Source organism: Triturus cristatus, chromosome 1_1 (assembly GCF_964204655.1).
Source record: "Triturus cristatus chromosome 1_1, aTriCri1.1, whole genome shotgun sequence".
NCBI classification, from domain to species: Eukaryota; Metazoa; Chordata; class Amphibia; order Caudata; family Salamandridae; genus Triturus; species Triturus cristatus.
This window is the reverse complement of record NC_140579.1, coordinates 90821089-90844998: the sequence shown is the minus strand read 5'-3', so window position 1 is coordinate 90844998 and position 23910 is coordinate 90821089. Positions and strand designations below refer to the sequence as shown.

Genomic DNA, 23910 nt, shown 5'->3' with positions numbered 1-23910 from the left:
TCCAACATTTTATCTTGGCAGGACCGCCAAGATCTGTCCAGACCCTTTTTAGGGTCCTTAGCAAATTTTTTCAGATAGGAAAGCATTGTGGGGTCAATTTCAGGAGTATCTGCCAGGTGATCTGCAAGATCCGGGCGAGGGCACTCGGAGCGGAGGCGAGCTCGAACCTCCTTTTCAAAAGGTTGACGAATATGCGCCTGGACATATTCAGCTACCGCAGGAGAAGGAAGCCATGAAGATGAATGGGGGTGATATATCTCCGAAGGCTCAAAGGTTAGGACTTGCGGGTGAGTAGGAGCGTCCACGTAATGCTCCTTGCGAGCCTTCTTGCGTGGTGGAGGGACATCCTGGTCAGAAGAGGAAGAAGGAGGACCGTCAGAGTCAGTATGACAGGCTGCCGAGGTAGAAGCGCCTACCAAGGGACTGGAGGAAGCCTTTTCTGAGGCTAGAGTTTTTGCCAAACGTTTGAAATCCGCCCTATGTGGATTTATTGGGGATTTGGAAGAGCGAGAAGAAGGCAACCAACCTTGCTGCTTTGCATATTGCGTCAAATGACGCTTCAACGGGTTAATAGCGTGGACCAGGGCTTTGGTAACGGAGTGCTGAACTCCTTGGTCCAATGCTTCTACCAAATCTTGCTCAAGGAAACCTGAGCTCTCTTCCTCATAGGAGTAATCATCCTCATCAAAATACTCCTCCATTATTCTTAGTTTCACTGGAAAAGTGAAAGTAATGCCCACCAAATGACAATTTAATGTCAATAAATATTACAATGCCAAAGGCACAATTCAGGGGGAGTGAAAAAACCCCACAGCAAGCCAAGAATGGGCAGAAAAAAGGCTGACCAAAAAATAAATAATTAAATTAATTGTGGAGGGAGGGCTTGCTGAGTCACTCTAGGCAGAGCCTATGCGTAATTATACAGCCCCAGGCCTTTAAACAGCAAAGGGCGTCAATGGGGCTGAAGAGAAGCTGAGGCAGTGGGCAGCGGTGTGAAGAACAACCGATTCCTGAGCTCCGTGTGAAAACACGGTTTGTAAACAATGAAAATGGCCGCCGCGCATGCGCGGAACGGCCGCCTCAGATCTTAAGTAAATAGAGAAGCACGCGCGCTAGCGCGAGCTTCTCAGCCCCTTCTCCCACTCCACTGAACTCGGACACCGACGCTCGAGCGAGCGTCACGCCCTAGGGAGGTGAGACCACGCTCCCTGCATGCGCGCCGCGCGAAGCGGAGCAGACTAAATAAATGAACCGCGTGGGACAGCGCGCAACAATGTAGCAATAATAAATACAATTTGGAAGCGAGCGCGTCCCAACAGTAGTGCACAGACAATAATGCAACAATGTTACAGTAATAAAACGAAAAAGGCACTTAACTGGCTGCGGAGCAGCAAAGAAAGAGGACGTACTATCTACTGTTGTACCTTTTATAGGAGAGACTCTATGGTTGTCACGTGGTACCCGGGTACTCATGGGTACTGTAGTTTTTTCGTTTCATAAACGGTTCTGATTGGCTGCTGGGCATTTCTAATAAAGAAATGAGAAAGCATAATCGGAGCCTCCTGTCCTGACATAGAATCTGAAGAGATTTTACGAGGGCTGCCCAGCGCTCCCCCTTCAGCTCGAGAGACGGCAGAGGAATCGAAGAAGTAACAAAGCAAATGCTGTGCCTGTCAGCGAGGATCAAGCTGGCGGGCAAACCTGAAGGAAAAAATGACGAGGTGCAGGAACGGCGACCTTTTGCCTCACAAGTTGTAGCATATGACTGGAATATGGCTTGAAAAAAAAATTACGAGGTGCAGAAGCGGCACTTTAGTCTCTCACGTTGGAGGCAGATTACCAAGCACACGCAACAAAGGAAGAACACCAAATGAATGCTGTGCCAATCAGCGAGGATAAAGCTGACGGGCAACCAAAGGTGACAAGAAACGACGGGCTGAAGTGGCGATAGATTAGCCGTGCTTAGTAGGTCCCACAAGCTGGGAAGGCTGATTACCACAGCGCAAGACAGCCCTGATGCCGGTTGAGGAGACTCCTCCGACGGCAGCCACTGACGGAGTGGTACCGCCTAGACAAATTCAGTGAAGCTGGTCAATAAAGCAGCATGGCTCACAAAACGCAGTTTCCAGTCACACAGGCAGCACGTTTCCAAGGTGCAGGCGCAGAGGCAGTTTCCCACACATGGCAGAGGAGATGCGTCATTGACAAGTAATACTGGGGCAGATTTATGAGCCCCTTGCGCCACTTTTGCGTCACTTTTAACATGGGAAAAGTGACGCAAAATTGGCGCAAGGGGCTCATAAATCTGCCCCACTGAGTCTTCCAAATATGCGCCGGGGTAAGAATAAGGAAGGTGACACTGTGCCCTTTCTGTCAGCTGAAGGCAGGGTCCCCACCCAACAGATGTTCTGTGTAAAGATCCAATTGGAGATAAACACCGATTAGAATGTTTTCAAAATTATAAGATGGAAGTTAAATTGCTGTGCCAGTCAGCGCATAAAACAGCTGGCAGGCGGCACTCCTCACACGCCCAAAGCGCAGGAAGGAACGCTTCAGGACAGATTTAAAAGTGCAGGGTCACTCAAAACGATGGCAAACAGTACCTTAACCTTGTGGGCCACAAGGTTGAGAATATACTTGAAGTAGAGGATGAAGACAGAAGGGAAGGAGAGCAGACCAGTCGTCGACAGTGTTATAAAGACTCCTGGAACAGGTAGGTGAAGTTCAAGTAACTCCTTTATTACGGCCTCCACTCTGGAACCTCTAACATGTAGCTGTCAAGGCACAGCTGATGCACTCTGCCAGTCAGGCTCCCTCGTCAACATTCCGAGGCAGCCTCTGGCTCAACTGTAGGAACATTCCAAAGGTAGAGAAAGGAAGGGGGGCGGAGAGAGAGAGAGAGAGACCAAAGAGGGTACATAGAAATACTACAGTGCAAATAGTGAAAGAGGTTGAATTATAACACCTGTGTTCACACGTGTTGCCACATTGAAGCTAGGCCGAGTGGCTTTGCCAATGCTTGTTTTTCTAACGTCATAACAGAGTCACGGATGGTTCCTACAGTATGTCAGGCTCCTTGGATGGGAGCACTTCAGCCAATAAACTAGTTTAACAAAGAAGATGAAAGAGGTAAACAGAGAGAGATTTAACTTCCTTTAGAAGAAAAGAAATGCCTCACGACAGAACCGTCACGGGAAAGAGTGCGGTGAACCCGGCCATGAGGCATTAGAGATGAGTGGCTGGAGCAAGGAGAGGTAAACAAGTGAGAACATGTTCAAAACACAAAGGCAAAACAAGGAAGGAGGTGAGAGACAAAAATAAGAATGCAAGGCAGAGGGTGGAGCATGACAATTACTGGGAAATAGATGGAGCGAGAGAGAGGCGGACAGAGAGACAGCAAGAGAGTGATGTGGGTGACCTCCAGAGGTTGTGTGTGTGTATATATCTATCTCTATATATCAGTGCGGTTTGACACTGGGTAGTTCTAGTTAGATCTGTGTTTCAATAGGAAAAGCATCTTTTGTTTTCCTAATAACTTTGGCTCCTTTTGATGAATCTGTACTAAGCTTTGCATAAAAAAAATCTCATTTGCCTCAGTTTCTTCCTGGAAAGTTTCAATCAAGCAGGCTGAGAAAAAGCTGTAGTCCCATTACGAGTTTTCCCCATTCATTTTCCATAGGAAAATTGAATAATGATACCTCAAAAACCACTAAACGGATTAACACCAAATTTGGTCCAGAAAGCGTGCTATGTCGATTTGGCATAAATCCATTCATTAGTCTTTGAGCAATTAATGCTCAAACTATAATTCACCCTGCAGGGGATTTGCTTACCCGACAGATCTCAAGCTGAGATCCGATTGGCTGCTACCACATCAACAACTATGTAGAAGCAGCCATCTTAAGGCAGGACTCCTTCTGAGTTCTAAACAAAAGGAAAACAAATACGTGAAGGGATACCCCATCCGCTCGGATAGACTTCTTTTTTCCCAGAAAGTTTTCAGATCCTGGGGGAGGGTGGAGAGACCAGAGGGCAAAACATATTTGACATGTGTCTGCCTTCTGAGCCTCAATTAGGATCCAGGAACCCCATCCCCTGGAAACCAAAATTCTACTAAAGGGAAGGGGGGGGGTGTATGGCTCCCCTCCCCAAGCCTGAAATGGCCACTGGGACACCTTTTCCCAAGGCTGATTTAAAATAAAGGTGAGGGAGGGTGAGCAGCCTCACTCCCTGAATCTCAATAGGCCCGGGACCCCATCCCTGCGGCAGAAATTAAATTAAAGGGGGTATTCAACCCCCTCCCCCCCCACCTCCCCCCCCCCAGCCGTGAAAGATCCCGTGGACCGAATCCCCTGGGGCTGTCTGAAGCACTGTGTTCCAGGGAGCCAACATCCAGGACACAGCAGTTTCCCTGCCCGTGGTCCTGGTTGTGGTGCTTGAAGTGAGGGTGCTGCGTGGGGCAGTGGTGGTGGATCTAGTCCTGGCGGTGGTGCTGGAATGAGGGTGCTCCTTGCGTCAGCTGTGGCGAGGCTGGTGGTTTTCTAAAGCCCTGTGAAGTACTCTGGTGTGGCTGGCAGCTCAAAAACCGTGTGTGCCCAGAAAGCTCTTAGCCCGGGCGGACACACACGACAGGGGGTGGGAAGCTGAAGCCCGTTGAGCCCAAAGGGCGTTGCGCGCCTGGCTTGGGACCAGTTCCACCACCACCACTGCCCTACCACAGTTAATAGCGTATCCAAGAATAGCAGCACCCTCATCCCAAGCACCACCGCCAGGACCGGTTCCACCATCACTGCCCCCAGCAGCACCCTCACTTCAAGCACCACAACCAGGACCAGTTCCACAAACACTGTCCCATGCAGCACCCTCATGTCATGCACCACGTCCAGGACCGGTTCCACCACCACTGCCCCACCACAGTTAGTAAAACATCCAACACATGCAGGACCCTCACTTCAAGCACCACCATGGGGACCGGTTCCACCAGCACTGTCCCATGCAGCACCCTCACTTCAAGCACCACCGCCAGGACTGTTTCTACCACCACTGCCCCACCACAGTCATTGGAGCACCCAACACAAGCAGTAGGATCACTTCAAGCGCTACTGCCAGTACCGGTTCTACCATCTCTGTCCCCAGCAGCACCCTCACTTCAAGCACCACCACCAGGACCAGATCCACCACCACTGTCCCCAGCAGCACCCTCACTTCAAGCACCACCACCAGGACCAGATCCACCACCACTGTCCCCAGCAGCACCCTCACTTCAAGCACCACCACCAGGACCAGATCCACCACCACTGTCCCCAGCAGCACCCTCACTTCAAGCACCACCACCAGGACCAGATCCACCACCACTGTCCCCAGCAGCACCCTCACTTCAAGCACCACCACCAGGACCAAATCCACCACCACTGCCCCCAGCAGCACCCTCACTTAGTAGCATGTATGTGCCCTCGGATACTGCCGAGACTTTTGTGCAGCGTGCGACTTCCTGAGGTAGGACTTGCACTATAGAAATAATTAAATTAAAAAGCAGTCCCTCCCCTGTCTAATCCCTTACGGCGGGGGCTTGCAGATCACGCTCAGCCAGCAATAAAAACATATGCTGGGTCGGACGCGCGCAGCAGGCCCGTCTGCCCCCGTCCACGCCAGGAACGCACCGAGGGCCGGAGACGCTGCCCTTTTTACACCAGAAAAGGAAATCGGGATTTCATGCTCGGGCAAAGCTCTTCATTTATTTAATTTACCAGATCACGCCTGTCTACGGTTAGATCCTAGTCAGGATCCCTCCAGTTTTAAATGCAACGACTGTGGATTCCAGGTATCCGGGCCTGAGTGAGTAATGTCCAATATTCCTTCCCCAAAAACACACAGCCTCCGTCCTCCTTTGAATTTCGCTTGGCACTGATCAATGCACGGTCCCTTGTTAAACACGCCCATGAGGCTGCGTAGTTTATCGAGAGTCGACAACTAGATGTCCTCTTTGTCACAAAAACTTGGGCTGGGCAACTAACCACTCCAACCCCGATTTATTAATTGCAACTCCTCCAGGGTACGCAATGACAGGCCTAAATCCTCGTTTTAAATATTAAGTCATCCCTGAGTTGGCCTCAATGGCCAATAAGGTAGGGTCATGGCATTTAAAAGTAGGACGTCTATAGGTTTAATCTAAAATATTTACTTACAGTGACAAGGGCTCAAAGCTATTTTCACTGTAGCAGGGTTAGCTGTTCCCTTGGAAAACATTCAGAGTTAATATTAAATCTGAATGTTCTCTCTGCATAGAAACAGATGAAAAGTAAATTTGGATTTGTACTAAATGTTTCCCAAAAGGTACTTTTAAAAGTCACCTCTTGCCTGTATAAGCCCACTTGCATGAACTTCCTCCTGTCACCCAGGAGCTGCGAGATTGGCCTTGGGTGTGTGGAGAGATTGTCCTTCCCTTGACAGGATAGCCCTGGGGGCTGTGCCCAGCCCCTTGCATAACTTCAAAGGAGGCCCACTCTGCCACTGGCAGATGTGGCTCACACCTCGCTTGCCTTTTTTTTGTCCTCCTAGCCAGTCAGGCTCCAATCCCAGTGGGAGAGGAGCTGCCCACAGAACTGGTCTTGAGTGACCACAGTGCAGGGGCTTTCCCCCCCCCCTCATCGGTTTTCAACTCATCAGTCTAACTCTTCTTTTGTCTCTCTCTTTCGTACCATTTAAATCTCACATTCTTTCACTTACTCTGTATCACTTTATACATGTTCATTAGATATTACTCCCCTGCTTTCTTCCACCACTACTCTCCATGCTCCCCCTCTTAATTTCTGCCTCCTAATCTCTACCTGTCCTCTCTATGCTCACTCTCCCCTCCAATCATCTTCTTCACTCGCATGCCGCAATTTATATTTTCTTATTCAAATTTAGGGTGATTTAAGGTTTAGTGAACTGCTGAACTCATCTGAGATTTGAGGATAGGTTCTCATCGTTCATTACCTGTGATATGGTCAATAGATAAAAAAGCTTAATAGAGATGTTGGGGCGATGCAGAGACCCTAGTTCTAGTTCATCAGTCTAAGTGGCGATTTGTTGAACAGGCCGCCATAGTTAGTCAGATCGGTCCTTAAGGATGTTTTCATGAAGGAAGCCTATTCTGAAGAGATAACATTATAGTGCCCACTTTTATGTAAAGTTATTTTAAAATTTTATTTACAGGCACTTAATCCTTGTGTATTAAAATTTCCTTCAAATCATGCGGATGTATTGTCCCAGTGGTTTGTTTTTGAGCTTGAAACATTGGCCCCTCTAAATTCACTCTAGATCTTCCTGAATTCTCCAGAAAATATCGCAGCCTTAAAGGGCTCCCGAATTCTGGGTAAAATCTCCTCCCTGCATTAGTCAGCTGACCAAGAGCTCCTCAAGGTGTGCAGCTTTCATCAGTGCAGTACTGCATTTTTAATTCCACATTTAATTCCTATTTGTAAAGTGCAAACGAATCACCCCTAAGGGTATCCAGGCGCTGGGGGCCGTCAAGCAGATTAAGTGAGCTTTGCCCAGAGTCACATGATGCTGAGCTGCCGCAAGCAATCATACTGTGAGCCCTGCGCTCCGGAATCAGCCACTCTGGCCCCTGCGCCACATCTCACCCACATTTGATCAGTCTTTACCTAGTCAACTGACCCATTGGCAAATAGTGGTCTTCTCACCCAAATCAATTCCTTCTTTTTTGATAATAAAGTTTATTTGCATTTGAAAAACAGACAGACAAGAGGACAGCATACAATTGCATAGTAGATCAGCGACCATCAATAACAGACAACAAAAGCCACAGTCATGATTGAAGTAATTCGAGCAGACCACCCCAGTTGAAAGACAGTAGAGCGATGTGCGAGAAAAGCAGAGCCAATAATTCAAAATGGTAAGTTCAGCCATTTGCCCCATACCTTGTGGAACTTCCCAGGACAACACCGGGACTCAAAGAGAGGCTCTTCCTGGGCCACGCACCAGTCCACCACTCGTTGCCACTTTCGCAGGGAAGGGGATTTGGCCTGAGCCCAGGCCGCCGCGATGTCTCGCTTGGCCACCGCCACCGCCGTGCCCAGAAAATGTTTCTCGGATCTAGAGCCATCCAGACATCAAATACCCCCAGGAGAAGGCGTATGGGATCATGGTGAACCTGCCAACCCAGAGTCTGCGAAAGCTCATATTCCACCCCCGACAAGAACAGGGCAAGACCAGGGCACAACCAGACCATGTGGTGCAAGTTGGCCGGGACTTGGCCACATAGTGTGCAATCTGGGGAGGGGTGCAGTCCCGCCTTATGTAGGCGCACAGGGGTGAAGTAGGCCATGTGTAGATAATAAAGTTGGATAAGACTGAGTTTAGAGGAGGTCGTAAGACTTTTGGGAGCCATAAGGGGTCGCACCAGTCTGCTTCTTCTAGGGGACCCAGCCACTCTTCCCAGCGGGTTCGCAGCGAGTCCAGGGTAGAGGGCCCATTATTCACTAGGGAGTGGTATATCCGTGACACCCCTTCTCTGCCCAAGTTTCCCATCATAACCTGGGCCTCCAACGGGCTAAATTCGGGAATCGACGTGATCCAGCGGTTCAACAGATACTCCACTACAATATACTCACCTTGGCCCATAAACTCAGTGCGTAAAACCGCTGGTTGTCGAGTTTGTGATTTTAACAATATTCAGGATTAGTTATTTAATACTCCTGTTCACCTTCTAACTAACCCTTCTCGGATCAAAAAGTTCTTTCCTCTGGTCAATGGACCATTAGTTGAACTAGTGGAAGGTGAGAATAGCATAAAGCTAACTTACTTATACTTTAAATGTGATAAATAAACCACAGACTCAGGAAAGTTTTGAATATTTATCTAAATTAAACGCATGTGAACCATCTCAAAACTACAGTGCAGTCACCAACATTCATGGGTGAGAAAATTTGATTAATAAACCCCATGCATTTGCATCAGACTCCTCCAATAATCCATGCTCAGAAAGGGAGAGGACCGAGAGAAAAGAACATTTGCAAATAACGAAAAATTATATTTACCAAGAATGGTGTGGAAGACCAACCCCCTGGCCAAAGGGCTGGTAAGGGTCCCCTGGGCCAGATCAGGAGACAAAGACTTCAGGACAGGAATCAGGACAGAATAGTAGACCGCTCTAGAATACCGACGGTTGCGCCGCACCCCTCTCTGACGCACTCTTCCTCTTTTGAGATTCTTCTGCGATCTTCTGATCTAACCCAATTAAATTAGGATAGAAAGCTCTGCAATCGGCTCCCTCCACCCAGTTCTGCACTTCTTCAATTCTTCATCAGCATCTCTCTCTCAGCATCGTCTGCGCACTCCGCATCACAGCATCTGTACTAACTAACTAAAGCGTTCTTAAATATACCTTCGGTTTCTCCATGTTCCACCCATTAAAGTTTCAATATCAGGAAAATACGAAATTTGATTGGTCAGGCTTGCATGTAACAAAATTCAGTTAAACCACTGTCCGTAACCCATCCCCTTACTTTTTAGGTCTTGCTGAGTCAGGGTGCATTCGCTGCTCGGAGAGACATTTAGTAGGTGAGTTTTCAAAGTGCTGCTGGCTGGCGACAAGCTTGCCTTCACACGAGCGTGCATGCACGCAGTCGGCAGCTTTGCAATATGTACAGCCGCAATCCCTTTCACTTTCGCGCACGCAGCCTACTTTCACTTTTCCATCACGCGCGCAACACTCGCGTCCACTTTTTGTCCACGCCTTGTTTATTAAGTGTCCATAACGCGTGGTCTTGCCCGTTTTCTTCCTTGCTTCAATTATTTACAAAGGTTGGATTCACCGTAGCCATTTCCCATGCTGCTTCTTTTCTTAGCCATTTCTGCTCCTCTTGTTTCCTTTCCCCCGGTTAGCTGCATCCCTCGTAGTATGTTGTTGCTCTGTGCCCGCCCCTACATTTAACGGCCGTCTTTGTCATTCTACTTCCCTCCACCCAGATCCCTTGCCACTCGCTTATTGACTCGTTCCATGCACACAAAGCTTTTTTTGTGCCTTTTGATCGTACTTTTGTGACTTTGTTTCCATATTTAACACTTCCTTTTCATACCCATTGTCTGTCGCTTCCACCCTTTTTCATTACCATGTGGTTATCTTCATGCTTATTACTTTTATTTTAATTGTATCTTTACGCAGTTTATTTCAAGTTTCCTCCTGTTCTATTTCACATTTCCCCCACCCCCCGCCCTTCACTAAGTAGCAGTTTAACCTGTCCTATATTTTTGTAAATTTTGCTCTCTTCGTTGATGTCTTCTTGTCTGCCTTATTCTATGTAATTTTTACTTTATCCATGGTTTCTTATAAAATTCCACTCATTCTTTCGACCACAATTGGTGAAGTTCGGTTCTCTCTGTAGCTTCTACTCTTATTTTATCAATACACTCGTTGGTGCCTCTTCTTCTTTTTTAGCGCTTTTAGTTTACTAGTTAGTTTAGCTGCAGTCTACTCTAACAACCCCCCCACCCCCCAAGTGACTGCAGCTCGAGGAGCTATTGTCTGATTAGATCTATCTCGATTGATATCTCTCTCTTTCTCCCTCCCCCCCCCCCCCTAAAAGTGTCAAATTTGGTAGTAGAATGTGACTTTTACCTAAACACTGAAACCATGGAAATGCAGTGCACACATATGGAATGTGAAAGCATGGCAACTATGTACTTTCTGCTCTGTCTTGTGAATTGCTCTAGTGCCTTTGGGCCAATCTACGCTATATAAAGTCACAAAAATAAAATAACTAAAAGATAGAACAGTATGTTTTGCGGACTCTTCCGCAATAGGTATGTTAGAAGGGTGCCCTCCGGGAGCCCGATGGTGTCGGACTGACCACCCCGAGGGCCACCGTTCCGTAGGCGAGTAGCCGAGCGCCGCTGAGAAGCATCCTGGGTTAGGTCCTTCTCCTATGATCGTATCAGCCAAGCAACCCCACCACCACAAAGGGACACAACCAGGGTATCAATTCTCTTAAGTCTTTATCGGTAATCAAGGCAGATTTCTGTGGTAATATTTACAGGTGGATCGAGGGATCCAAAAGAGTCTCAGTCTTGTAAGGATGGGGTAGCGGGACAGTCTCGGTACCAGCCTGGTACGGGAACACCCTGCGCCTAGCTCTCAATCCTCGAGCTGGGGGTTCCAGGAGCCGGGACGTCGTCCGCAGGGCTCGGGGGATTGCCTCGATGAGGTCGAGCCGCGACGAGGTCAGCAGGGCTTCTATGTTCCGTGAGGGTCTTCTTCTCAGCAAGGGGGAAGCCGCGACGCAGTCAGCAGGGCTCCGAGTTCCCAGTCCAGGGAATGAGTCTTTCTCCGTAGGGTCAGCCGCGATCCGATCAGCAGGGCTCTTGACTCCAGGATACAACTGCCGTCCAGGTGTTGGGCGGCCCCAGATATAGGTCTGGAACCCTTTGATGTCCGGACCCTTGCGCCTGGGGGGCGGAGGGGCCGGGATGGGAGAGGCCAGACACCCAGCGGGAGAGGCGCCAGCGCCCAGGAAGGCCGGAGGGCGATCGAAACCAGGCGTTGGGGGACGGTTGGGGGTCCCATCGAAACTCTCCTCGGCGTGGATGCAGGCCCGCACTCGCTCGGGGACCCGGTAGGCTCGGTGTCGCACGGGGGGGGCTGTCCCCGGTGTCGACGTCGTGGACGCACCATCGTGTGACTCCGGGAGTGAGGGAGAAGAGAGCAGCGAAGCGATGCAGCAGTCCTTGACACTCTCGGCGCTGATCGGGAGTCAGGGTGGCGGAGAGGATGACTCCCTCCACGGAGCCGTCCTTTTCGGAGGTTTTCAGGAGGTCGGGTAGGGGCTCGGAGTCGTCCTCGGCTCCCTCGTCCGTGGCCATCAACAGGCTAAGTTCTGTTCGGGCAAAGTGGGGTTTGAGCCTGTTGGCGTGTAGGACCCGGAGGGGGTTCCTGGGGGATTCCAGGTCGACCAGGTAGGTGACGGGGCTCTTCTTCTCGACCACCTTGAAGGGCCTGGTCCACTTGTCCTGGAGGGCACAGGGGTCGACGGGCGACATGACCCAGACCTGCTGGCCTGGCTCGAACTCGATGGAGGAGGCGTTCTGGTCATACCAGCGTTTCATCTCCTCCTGGCTGGCCTCGAGGTTGGCTTCGGCCAGTTCCCTGAATTTCCGTGTTTGGTTTCGCAGGGTCAGGAGGTACCGGTAGACGTCGGGGGGGGAGCATCTTGGATGGTGGTCTCCCAGCCTTCCTTGACCAGGCTGAGAGGGCCTCGGACAGGGTGTCCGTACAAGAGTTCGAAGGGGCTGAACCCCAGAGACTTTTGCGGGACCTCCCGATAGGCAAACAGGAGGCAGGGCAGCAGGACGTCCCACTTGCGTCTCAGGGGCTCCTCCAGGCCCTTGATCATTCCTTTCAATGTCCGGTTAAATCGTTCGACTAGACCGTTCCCCTGGGGGTGGTACGGGGTGGTGAATTTGTAGGTGACCCCGCACTGTTGCCACAGGGACCGCATATACTTCGAGATAAAGTTGGTGCCTCGGTCGCTCACAACCTCCCAGGGGAAACCTACTCGGGAGAAGATTCCCATCAAGGCCCGGCCCACCACGGGGGCCGTCACTGTTCGGAGAGGGATGGCCTCGGGGTATCGGGTGGCATGGTCGACCAGGACGAGGATGAAGCGATGTCCTTGGGAGGTTCGGGGGTCCAGGGGCCCCACGGTGTCGATCCCCACTCGCTCGAACGGGGTGCTGACTATTGGAAAGGGCTGGAGAGGGGCTTTGACCCTTTTCCCGCTGGCTTGGCAGGTCGGGCAGGTCCGGCAATGATTGTCCATGTCCTTCCACATTCGGGGCCAGTAGAAGTGAGTCACCAGGTGGCTGTATGTTTTGTCCTGCCCCAGGTGCCTGGCGAGGGGCACATCATGCGCCGGATTGAGGAGGAAGTCCCGGAATCTGAGGGGGACCACCAGCACGCGGCTGGCCCCCAATTCTGCGGTCTTCTGCTCGCTGTAGAGGAGGTCATTGTCCCAATAGACCCAGTGGGTCCCCGTCTGGTCCCCGTCTGGTCTCCGGCGGCCTGGGCGGCTGCTTGCTGTCGGGTCCCTTCGAGGGAGGGGCAGGTCTTCTGTTCTTGGCGGAACTGCTCCCTTGTGGGGCCACCTTCTTGGCGCCATTGGGCGAGTTCGGGGAGGTCGCCGAGCGCGGCGACCTCGTCCAGGGCGAGTTCTGGCGGCCCGGCCTTGGTGTCGGCTTCTTCTTTGACGGAGGGAGGTGGTGGTTCGGGCCACTCCGGCTCTTTGGGGGGAGCCTCTACGCTCGGTCAGATGGCCCGGGCGGTCGTGAACCCCCCCCCCCCCCACTCGAAGGGGATCCGGGCCATCGGGCACAAGCTCTCGGTGTTGTCTGCCAACCGGACGGGGCACAGTACATTAGGCAAGATCTGTTCGGGGGTCACCAAGTGGCAGCGGACGGCTGTTACGCTGGCTCCGGTGTCTCGGAGTGCTTCGGCCCGGCGTCCATTAATGGTGACCCACTGTTGGTACTTATGGGTGTTGCTCGGGATGGGAGCCCGGGGTACCATTTTCCAGCTGCCCAGGCATACCAATGTCATGGCGGCGGGTTCCCACCCAGTTGGTCCGGCGTTGTAGTTCTCTTCCTCTTCTCCCCCTTCCCCCAGGGCAGCGGCCGCCAACTGGCGGGGGGGTGGCCCGGTGGTCCCTGCCCGTCGGTTCACGGGGCAGGTAGGGTCACTGGCATAGTGCCCTGGCTGTTGGCAGTTGTAGCACGTTACCGTCGGTCGAGGCCCTGGTCGGGCTGGGGGGCCCTCTTCGGGCGAGGGACGGGGACGTGCGGTTCGAGGGCGGTCCCCGGGGAGGACTCCGGGGTGGCCCCGCTGGAAAGTCTCTGTTCCTGTTCGATCCCCCTCCTCCGCCCCGCTGGCGGGGGGGCCCCGTGGTGTTCTGTTGGTACTCCCCCATCGAGTTCCGAGGAACCCGGGTGTTCACCCATCGATCGGCCTCGGCGGCGAGCTTCTGCGGCTCTGTCAGCTTGCTGTCGAGGAGGTGCTGTCTCAGCTCGATGAAGCAGTTGTTGGAGAGGTGCTCCCATACAATGAGGTCGAACAGTTGTTCGTAGGAGGTGACCTTGCTGCCCTTGATCCAACCTTCCAGGGCTCTGCTAAAAAAGTCTACGTATTCCACCCAGGTGGTACCGGGGAGCTTCTTGCAGTCCCGGAAGCGTTGGCGGTACATCTCTGGGGTGAGCCCATAGCGGGTGAGCAGGGCCTCCTTCATATGGTCATAAGAGGTCATCACTGCGTCTGGGAGCTGTAGCAGTGTGTCTCTGCCTTCGCTGAGGAACCGTCCCCATAGGCCGGCACCCCAATCCTTCCGGGGTACCCGATGGGCGGTCATGGCTACCTCGTAGGCCTTGAACCATTGTTGGATGTCGTCGTTCTTGTAGTACTCTTTGACGACCTCCTTGGGGATATGTACTTTCGCCTCGGCCGACGGAGGGGTGTCTCTGTTTCCGGAGGTGCCGGTCTCTCCATTTCTGGACTTGATTTCAAGTTCTTTAAGGCCCCGCTCATGCTCGAGGGTTAGCCTTCTCTCTTCCAGTTCTCGGTGCCTCTTTTACTCCTCTTTCTTCTTGCAGCCGCAGTTGCTCTAGGGCCAATTTCTTTTCGGCTAGTAGGAGTTCGCCGTCCAGGCGCAGTCGGGCGAGCTCCAACTCGTGGGTCCTGACCCTCTCCCGTTCTCGTATCTCTTCCGGGGAGAGGCCGGTCTCTATGCTGGTTGTTCTCCCCTCTGCCGGGGCTGCGGTTGGTTGCCGGTGTACGTTTGGCACCGGGTTTTCTTCGGTTTGGGGGGAGGCCGCTTCGGACTCTACCCAGGTCTTTAGGGCTTTTTGCAGGTCCTCTTTTGTGTTTAATCCGGTGGTCGCGATGCCTTTGTCTTTACAAAACTGTTTTAGTTCCTTATGGGTATATTCCTCCAACCGTTCTTGTTGAAACTCCGCGGTTGGGGTGGTCTGTTGGTCGTTCATGGTTACCCTGTGTCTAGGTAGGTAGTGGGTGAGTTACTCGCTGTACGATCTGCGTCGGGCTCGGATCGCACCGCTGGCCACCAATGTTAGAAGGGCGCCCTCTGGGAGCCCGATGGTGTCGGACTGACCGCCCAGAGGGCCACCGTTCCGTAGGCGAGTAGCCGAGCACCGCTGAGAAGCCTCCTGGGCGAGGTCCTTCTCCTATGATCGTATCAGCCAAACAACCCCACCACCACAAAGGGACACAACCAGGGTATCAATTCTCTTAAGTCTTTATCGGTAATCAAGGCAGATTTCTGTGGTAATATTTACAGGTGGATCGAGGGATCCAAAAGAGTCTCAAAGTCTTGTAGGGATGGGGTAGCGGGACAGTCTCCGTACCAGCGTGGTACGTGAACACCCTGCGCCTAGCTCTCAATCCTCGAGCTGGGGGGTTCTGGGAGCCGGGACGTCGTCCGCAGGGCTCGGGGGATTGCCTCGATGAGGTCGAGCCGCGACGAGGTCAGCAGGCTCCGATGGTTGCTTCTGCGAGGTCGAGCCGCGACGAGGTCAGCAGGGCTCCGATGTTCCGTGAGGGTCTTCTTCTCAGCAAGGGGGGAGCCGCGACAGTCAGCAGGGCTCCGAGTTCCCAGTCCCAGGTAATGAGTCTCTCTCCATAGGGTCAGCCGCGATCCGATCAGCAGGGCTCTTGACTCCAGGATACAACTGCCGTCCAGGTGCTGGGCGGCCCCAGATATAGGTCTGGAACCCTTTGATGTCCGGACCCTTGCACCTGGGGGGCGGAGGGGCCGGGATGGGAGAGGCCAGACACCCAGCGGGAGAGGCGCCAGCGCCCAGATAGGCCGGAGGGCGATCGAAACCAGGCGTTGGGGGACGGTTTGGGGTCCCTCCTCCTCCGGGATCGGTGGAGTGGCCACGTGGTGCCCCCCCTGGCCGGATCTTGGTGCCTCGGTGTCGGGGCTTCGCTGGGGCCGAGGCCGGGGCGAGCCGGGTCGCGTAGGCTGGTGCGGGTGGCAAGGTGCAATCCGGAGGGACCCCGAAGGGTGGGGGCTGCCCCGGTCGGGTAGGAGGGTTCGAGACCACGCCACGAGGCCGGGTCCAACAAGGTACCAGTTTAAAAAAGAACTTTTTGATTATAAATTTTACTTTCAAAATGGATCAACCTTCTTTCTAGAGCTGATTTCCCGGGAGCTTGTCGTTCGCTATTTTCTATTCGGAATTTTAAGGTTAGCGTTCTAGGTCTGCCTCTGTAACCAGTTCATAACGACTCTTGTAGCCAGTCTTTACCTGGAATTTCGATTCATACCAGGGAGTTCGTGTAGTATCAAATCACAGCTTCAATGTGAAGTTTAAATAATGGGGAGGACGCCTTTAAATTACAATGAGTTGCTATTTTAAACAACTCACTCAATCAATGTGACCTGTATCTCGATTTTAGGTTCATGTGGAAAAAGATTACTCCTGTTATAAAATGGCAACCACAATCGCTGCACAGGAAAAACAAGCATTGGCATAGCCAATAGGTCTCGCATTTGGGACCTTCTAAGTATTTTGTTATGCAGCACAATATCCTTACTGCAACAACATTAACTGTTGCAAGGCTAAACACTTATAAGGTCTCAAAGGCGAGACCTATTGGCTATGCCAATGCTTGCTTGTTCATAAATTCTATTCCCATACGCTAAATGTAACAATGTCGATACAAATTATAACGAATGTCTTCATAGTTGAACTCTACATCATCTCTTTCTCACGCCGTAGCATCCGATCTTGGCTTCCTTTCAACTGCTTTGTCATGACCTTCCTGGTTTCACTCAGTGGGCATGCGCGGACTTCGCGTCACTCAGCTCCTTCAGTTATGTGAGAGAGGCCCAAATACGCACTAATGATGAAGGTCAGAAGACCAATGTGAATTTCTCAAATAAAGTGGTTGCACTGTATACCCCCCACTTCTACTCTATCCCATTATATTTATTCATACTTTTCCCGGCATTAGCATTAGTAAAATAGCTTGTTTTCATTTCAGCTAAGCAGGTGCCGTGCATGTGAGCCTTCAAGACTCCATTTTTAAAGCTTCTGCTCATGCGCAAGAATTTCCCTCCAAGCATTATTCAGTCATCCTACGTATATGTAGTTAACGTATGCGCAAAACAGATTTCCCGTTTAAAGCGGTATTAGTCCTTCAATGTTATCCGTGTTAGTATATACATACGTAAGCTTCACTAACCCGCGTGTTCATGTGGTGCATATTCGTTTTCACAACACTGCATTAATAACTTGTTAGTCAGTTACACGAGCGGATTGCTTCCGAGCAAGTCTCTTTTTTACGAGTCCTTGCTCCATCAGACGTACCTGGGGGAATATGTGCGGTAAGAGCGTGGCGGAGTTGTAGATATTTATCAAATTGGGAGGCGTGAAGGGAGTGACGTTGTTGTAGATCCGGGAAGGCCCTGACGTGGTCCCCCACCCATACGTCTCCAAGGAGCGAGATCCCGACATGATCCCATTGCCGAAAGACTTAAAGGTTCGATGCCTCCCGCAGCCATGTGCCATGCTATAAAGGTGTATGTTGAGTAAGTCGCTTGTCCCAGTGTGTATATCACAGGGCAGAGCGCCAGGCTACTAGGACTGCGCTGGTGATGGGTGGAATCGCCTGTGGAATGGGAGCCCCGTATAAATCTGTTTGGATTTGCGGGAAGTCCATGGTTCTTGGCTCAGTCCAATAGGTCGGCGTCTCGGATCTCGGGGATAATTCTGTTAGCCTTGGGGTATTCGACTAAGTTGTGAAGCAACTTTCCATTCTTGTCACCTCACCCGTAAACACGGGCCACAGAGGAGCACCACAACATCTTTGCAGAGTCAGGGGAGATCTGACGGATCTCATCCCGGATCGCTGCAAGCTATCTGGCGGGTTGGGTTTCGGCTGTAGTTATGAGTGTCAGTTCCAGTCGACGGCTTGCGCCTCTAGCTGGGTCAGGCAAACAGTCTGTGCCGCACATTTCGTGTGCACCAGGCCCCTGGCTATGCCACGTAAGGTGGCCTTACCAGCCTCCCAGAGTGTGCCCGGAGAGGGGACCGAACCCTGGTTGATAAGGAAATAATGCTGCAACTCCACTGCAAGCGTGTCCTTAATCTGTCTTCCAATAACCACGCGTTCAGTCGCCAAACCGTCAGAGGCGCCTCCCAAGCATAACAAAATGGCTGAGTGGCCTGAGATTCCACGGGCGAAAATAGAGATGTTACAGACATGTTGGCAATCAGTGGCAGGCAGGAGGAGCAAATCGATGCGAGAGTGAGTATGGTGGGCCGCCAAAGTGTGGGTATATATTTTCCCCCGGGGATTCCAAATTCGGCAGTTGTCACATAGACCAAAGGCAGCTGACCAATCCGACAGCCTCTTGGAGTGAGATAGGCGCGACAAGGATGGTTCTCCAGTTGTGCCAAGTAACAGTTGCATAACTGCATTAAAGTCTCCCTGCTTACTGTCTGAACCAGGGGCATGGCGGAGATTACAGCTGTAAGGTGATGGAGAGTAGTGGGGAGTATGTTGGGTGGGATATATGTTGAGGTTAGGTTCAGGGTGTGACCTTCAAGCCTACTGGATATGGCCACATAGCGGCCCCGTGCATCGATCATCACCTGTGCAGGGGTGCAGGGAAGGCCCCTCTGGATTAGTATGGCCACCCCCCCCCGGGAGCCCTGCATGAAACCGAAGTGCCGCACCCTGTCAAACCTGTATCTTGCTAGAAATGGGCAATGGGTTCCCAGGAGATGAGTCTCCGGAAGGAGGAGCACATCGGGAGCGTGGCGTTGGGCGTATTAGAGGACCGCTGCACGTTTGATGCAATCCAGCAAGCCATACACGTTCCATGACAGAACGTGGAGAGATCTACTGCTGGTGGGCATCTGGCTAGTATGTGAGATGTGGGCGGGGAGGACCGAAGGACCCAGGTCCCAGGGGGAGCGGAGCATCGCGGTTAGGATAGAAAGGTGTGGCATGTGCAAGGTGATATGCTGTCTGTCGAGGGTGATGTTGTGTACAACTAGCAAGCTGTCGTTAAAGTAACAAAACAGCGATAGTGCCACTGCTGCACTTAACTTTATACACAATTGTAGAACGTGAACTGAATGAAACAATTTCACTGCCAACCACCTTTTCCGTTGAATTTAATTCAACACCCCAGACAACAATCAGCAGACCTATTCAACTGCCTTACGCAGGTTCATTGTTGGATGAATAAGTCAGCTCTAAAATTAAACGGGACAAAAACTGAAGTCCTGCTCCTCGGCCCGAAAGGTCTCTCACTCTCCCCTAACATCTGGCCAGCCTGCCTGGGCCCCCCCCCCGACCCAAAAGAAGAGGTTAAAAGTCTGGGGGTATGGATCGACACTGACCTCTCATTTACAGTACAGGCAAAGAAAGTAGCCGGGACCTGTTTCGGGCTCCTGAAATCCCTGAGGAAAGTCCTGCCCCTCTTACCCTTCAACTCCCAAAAATTGCTAATTCAAGGCCTTATACTATCAAGGCTTGACTACAGCAATGTGATTTATCTGGGCGCTCCTGAAGCGACCCTCAACAAGCTTCAGAGAATCCAGAATACCGCATCCCGGATTATCACAAATACCCCTGTCAGAACTTCCGCTAAACCTGCTCTAAAACTCCTCCATTGGCTTCCCATAAGGGAGCGAGTCAAATTCAAGGCTTTATGCCTAGCCCACAAACTACTGCAAAATCAAGGCCCCCCAGTTCTTAGTAAACTCATCACTCCCTATAAAGCCACAAGATCCCTCCGGTCTGACACAGAAAATTTCATCACTACCCCCAGATTCAAGAAAGCCCGAGCTGGAGGAAGACGCTTCTCAGTTCAAACCGCACGTCTTTGGAACTCGCTCCCTCGCGACTCGAACCACAATACCTTCGCTTCAGGAAGCAGCTAAAGACTCATCTTTTTCCCCAATGACTCACGCCTTCCCTTACTCTGATTCTTGTCCCCTCCCCCCCCTCTTCACCTCTTGTTTGCTCCTGGCCCACTGAACTGAAGAGTTAGGGGTTTTTTTTAGCGCTGGGATACCTCAGGGTGACTATGCGCTCTACAAAAATAATAATAATAATAATTTTGAAATTGGTTCAGTAAGTGATTCACAGCCCGAGACTATTGGCCGTCCCGGGGGGCAGTTCTGATCTTTGTGTACTTTGGGAAGTACACTGGTCAATCATTGGCATCTTAACAACCATACGGAAAATGATGTTAAATGGACCGTGATTTCCAAAGTCTCACAAGATAGCCGAGGTGGTGATCTTGATGCGAAATTGTTAAAAAGGGAAGCCATGCTTATCATTAAATTCAATACGTCAGTGGACGGTTTGAATGAAATTTCTGAAATTTACAACTTGTGAAGTGTCCCCAGTCTCGTTTGGTTCTTTTTACACAAAGTTCGGCAATTCTCAAACATGCACACATGATTCATGCCAACATGTTTCTCATGGCCAACCCAGAGTTCGTCCACACAGCGTGCTGGATTTGTCTTCCTTTCATTTTGATAAAGTTCAATCTAAAAAACATCAGGCCTAAACTACATTTCCCACGAACCCCGCACCATCTTGCTACGATTTTTTCGGGCCCCTAGAAATACTTTGAATGCCCTCCTATTACGACTTTGAAGCTCATGCAATCGAAACTATTAGATCATCACCCACATATAATCACTCCCGTGATGTTATTTTTATACGCATAAGACGGACGAGTCAATCGTTCCTTGCAAACCACAAATCCCAGGCACCCATTACGGCGGACACAAGGACCGTAAAAGAGACGTCACTTCCCCTTGGATCTTCAACCTGAACGGCGGCAAACGCACGGAGAGAGGATTGCTTTAACTTCTCACAACGATTGCTCTGAGGTAAGCGCGATCGTATCCCGGAGCTCCGTGTCAACAGACAGTGGAGAATATCCTTCTAGAAGGGAAACCATTAACGGGCTTCTTTTCTCTTTTTATCTGTCAGAATATATGAACAATTAAAAAGGCTTTTCTTCCATTGGAAGCCGGTGGACTGCTCAAATTGGAAATAGCAAAACTACCTCCCGCCGTCAGAACACACTTCATTGACATCACATTAGCCTGAAAAGTAAGACTACCACATAGATCACTTCGGAACTTTAAAGGTTTTGTCCAAAGGTGACGTACTTGCTAATTTCTTTTCCCCTTCCTTTAAGGCTTTTGGTTTCATGGTCCATGTTGAAAGCCCCTACTGTGCACACCTAGCAGGTAAGATGAGAGAATGAGACATGCGGCCTGACAGTCAATTGGCACAGGGTCATTGGTTAGTATTTAGTGTTGTTTCTGTTTCATTTCAGAGGGTGTTGGTCCTGATGAGAATCCCCACAATTGACGGGATTCGAAACGCGTAGACCCTTCGTCGCTGTTGGCCAATTATTTTCAAAATAATGTTATGCAAAATATTATAACTGTTTCAAGTTATATCTGCCAATGGCCTGATGCATTTTTTCCTACAGTGTATTTTTTCCACATTTAATTACTGTTTGTTGTCAAAATAGTGTTCAGTCTGTGTGATTGTTGAGGTTGCCTGTTTTTCCTGAGTGAATGAAGTATGCTAGTGATGGTGTCGTTTAAATTTGTCTATGCAATGTAAATAATATTATTGATGAATTTTTTCTATTTTGTGTGTCTTTTTGGAATGTCATAATTGTCATAGTGAAACCGTGCAAACTAATAAGCAAATGTATGGCATTAAAATAATTTGAATTAAATTCAACGGAAAAGGTGGTTGGCAGTGAAATTGTTTCATTCAGTTCACGTTCTACAATTGTGTATAAAGTTAAGTGCAGCAGTGGCACTATCGCTGTTTTTTTAATTATATGTGGCTTGGCCTTGCTGCTTTCGAGCCAAAACCAGAATTTGTTCTTCAGGTCGTTAAAGTAAAGCAATGGCTCAAGCGGAGCCAGGGTGAAAACAATTCGGAGGACAACAGACCATTCCTCCCCCCTACAAACCCCCCACCCTATACTTCCAGAACTGAGGGATCTGTCGCACTGAAAAAAAAAATAAGTTAACAATAACAAATCGCTAAGCTAAGACTTTTAGCAGGGCAGTTCGTGGCAATAATGGACCCCTCCATAGTGACAGATGTTAGTGTCATCAGCTACTTATTAACGTAATATATCCCAAGAGTTCAGCCTCCGTTCAGCCTTGTGGGCCTCTACAAATCAGATTCCTGTGTCTTCACCGGATCCTTGGAGCGCGGGACTTCTAGACCAATTGGAGTCTGACAAGGCGTGACGTACTTCCCCACATGGATCGGACCACAGCTCAGATCATACTGCGAACTGGCTCTGCTGTGGTTGTTGAGAGCCAGAGGAGCCTCGCAAGAGATAAACAACTGGGACCCGAGGCCCGGCGACCGCGGCGTCTACCCCTCAGCCAATATTTCACCCCCCTCCTGTGGGACCGGGTGTGTCACCACTGTGGCTTGGGAGGAGATGAGTGTTTGTGGAGGATGAGACAAGGTGAGAGGGGAAGCAGACTGGATCCGCAGAGGTATCCATGACTTCACCCAAGTCTCCACAAAGGTGTCCGCCTGTCCCTGCTCGACCCCTTTGGGGAAACCTATCCGGCGTAAATAGTTTCGCCGCAAGCGTTTTTCTGCATCTTCTGCCAGACGATGTAGTTCCAAGGTTTGATTCTCTAGGCGGGCCACTTGGGTTTTCAACTGTCCCAAGTTCGTCTTCAGGTGGAGAGACGCGACTCCACCTCCGAAATTCTCGCTGTGGCATTACGAAGGTCCTTTCGCTAAGGGCCATGCCCACCCGGACTTCGCCTATCTTGCTCTCCACTGAGGGCTGGGAGGTACCGATAGCTTGCAGGATGGTCGAAAGGTCTAACGGCAAGGGAGGAACTGCCAGATGCCCGTTCCGCTCAGCGGTGGTGTACTGGTCCATTTTAGTTTGGGTCTGTGGAGCGGGTGTCTTCGGGGTGTGGTCTCTACCCATTTCGGCCGTGAGTTTAGGAACCCGAATATCTGGTTGGCTGGGGGTTATAGGCTCTTGGGGCAGACGTTCCCTGGTGGGAGAGGCCCAGGCCCGGACACTGAACTCACCCCCACACAAGCCCACCAATGCCAAGGTACTGGTTAAAGCAGGTCCGGACATCTCTTTCCCCACCCCCCACCGCCGCTCGAAGTCGTGGCTGGTCCAAGAAGAACAATGTCTCACCCAGGCCGGTGAGGGTGCCACTAGGCAGGCCAAGGGGAGGATGGCGGAGGGGGCCCCTCGCCGCTTGATGGATGTGGCCAGTTCCTCCTCCCTCCGTGGGACCTCTGCAAAGTGTAGTTGACACCTAGGTCCTGGTCTGGACTCTATAGGCTCAGCACCGGCGCCTGCGCCGTCGCCTTCCGCACACACCCGGGTTCTCAGGGCGTCGTTCCGACGTTGGCCGGATAGGGAAAGTCAGCCCCACCTCACCATGGGGGACCACGGAGACCTCCTTAGAGTCAGTTCTTCAGGTCTTGCCCTTGTCAGCCAGGTATGTCCACAGTAATATCCCAAGAGCATGCCATCAATGTGAGCCCAGTAATTGGAACGGGAAAATCCCAAGAGTCCTGCGTGACCGCAGAGGGGTGAGTGATATGACTGCTGGTTCAGGCCAGTGAGCAACTCTGGTGTGTGAAGGGCCAGGAGGTATTCAATGCGTGATGGATTGATAGAGCAGGCCGGGGTGGGCCAGGCTTCAATGGGAGGTCCTCACAGTGGCTGGCGGCGAGGCAGGGTGTGATAACTCTGGCCCAGACCAGGAGTAGAGGGGGCTCGGGCCAGGAATTCCCCTGCGCGCCCCCACCACAAATGCAGCACGCACCCACCTTCA

At 51.2% G+C, this 23910-nt stretch overlaps 1 protein-coding gene and 1 long non-coding RNA gene across 2 annotated transcripts in view; both read left to right on the top strand.

Moving 5' to 3' along the window:
* The window catches only part of LOC146869574 (uncharacterized), a 105312-nt gene that overhangs the window by 11375 nt on the left and 70027 nt on the right, over nucleotides 1-23910 (top strand). The window lies entirely within an intron of this gene.
* On the top strand, nucleotides 20863-21771 carry LOC146869575 (uncharacterized). The gene is made up of 4 exons (XR_014961837.1): nucleotides 20863-20931; nucleotides 21035-21157; nucleotides 21246-21297; nucleotides 21387-21771. It is a non-coding gene; the product is annotated as an uncharacterized LOC146869575 (long non-coding RNA).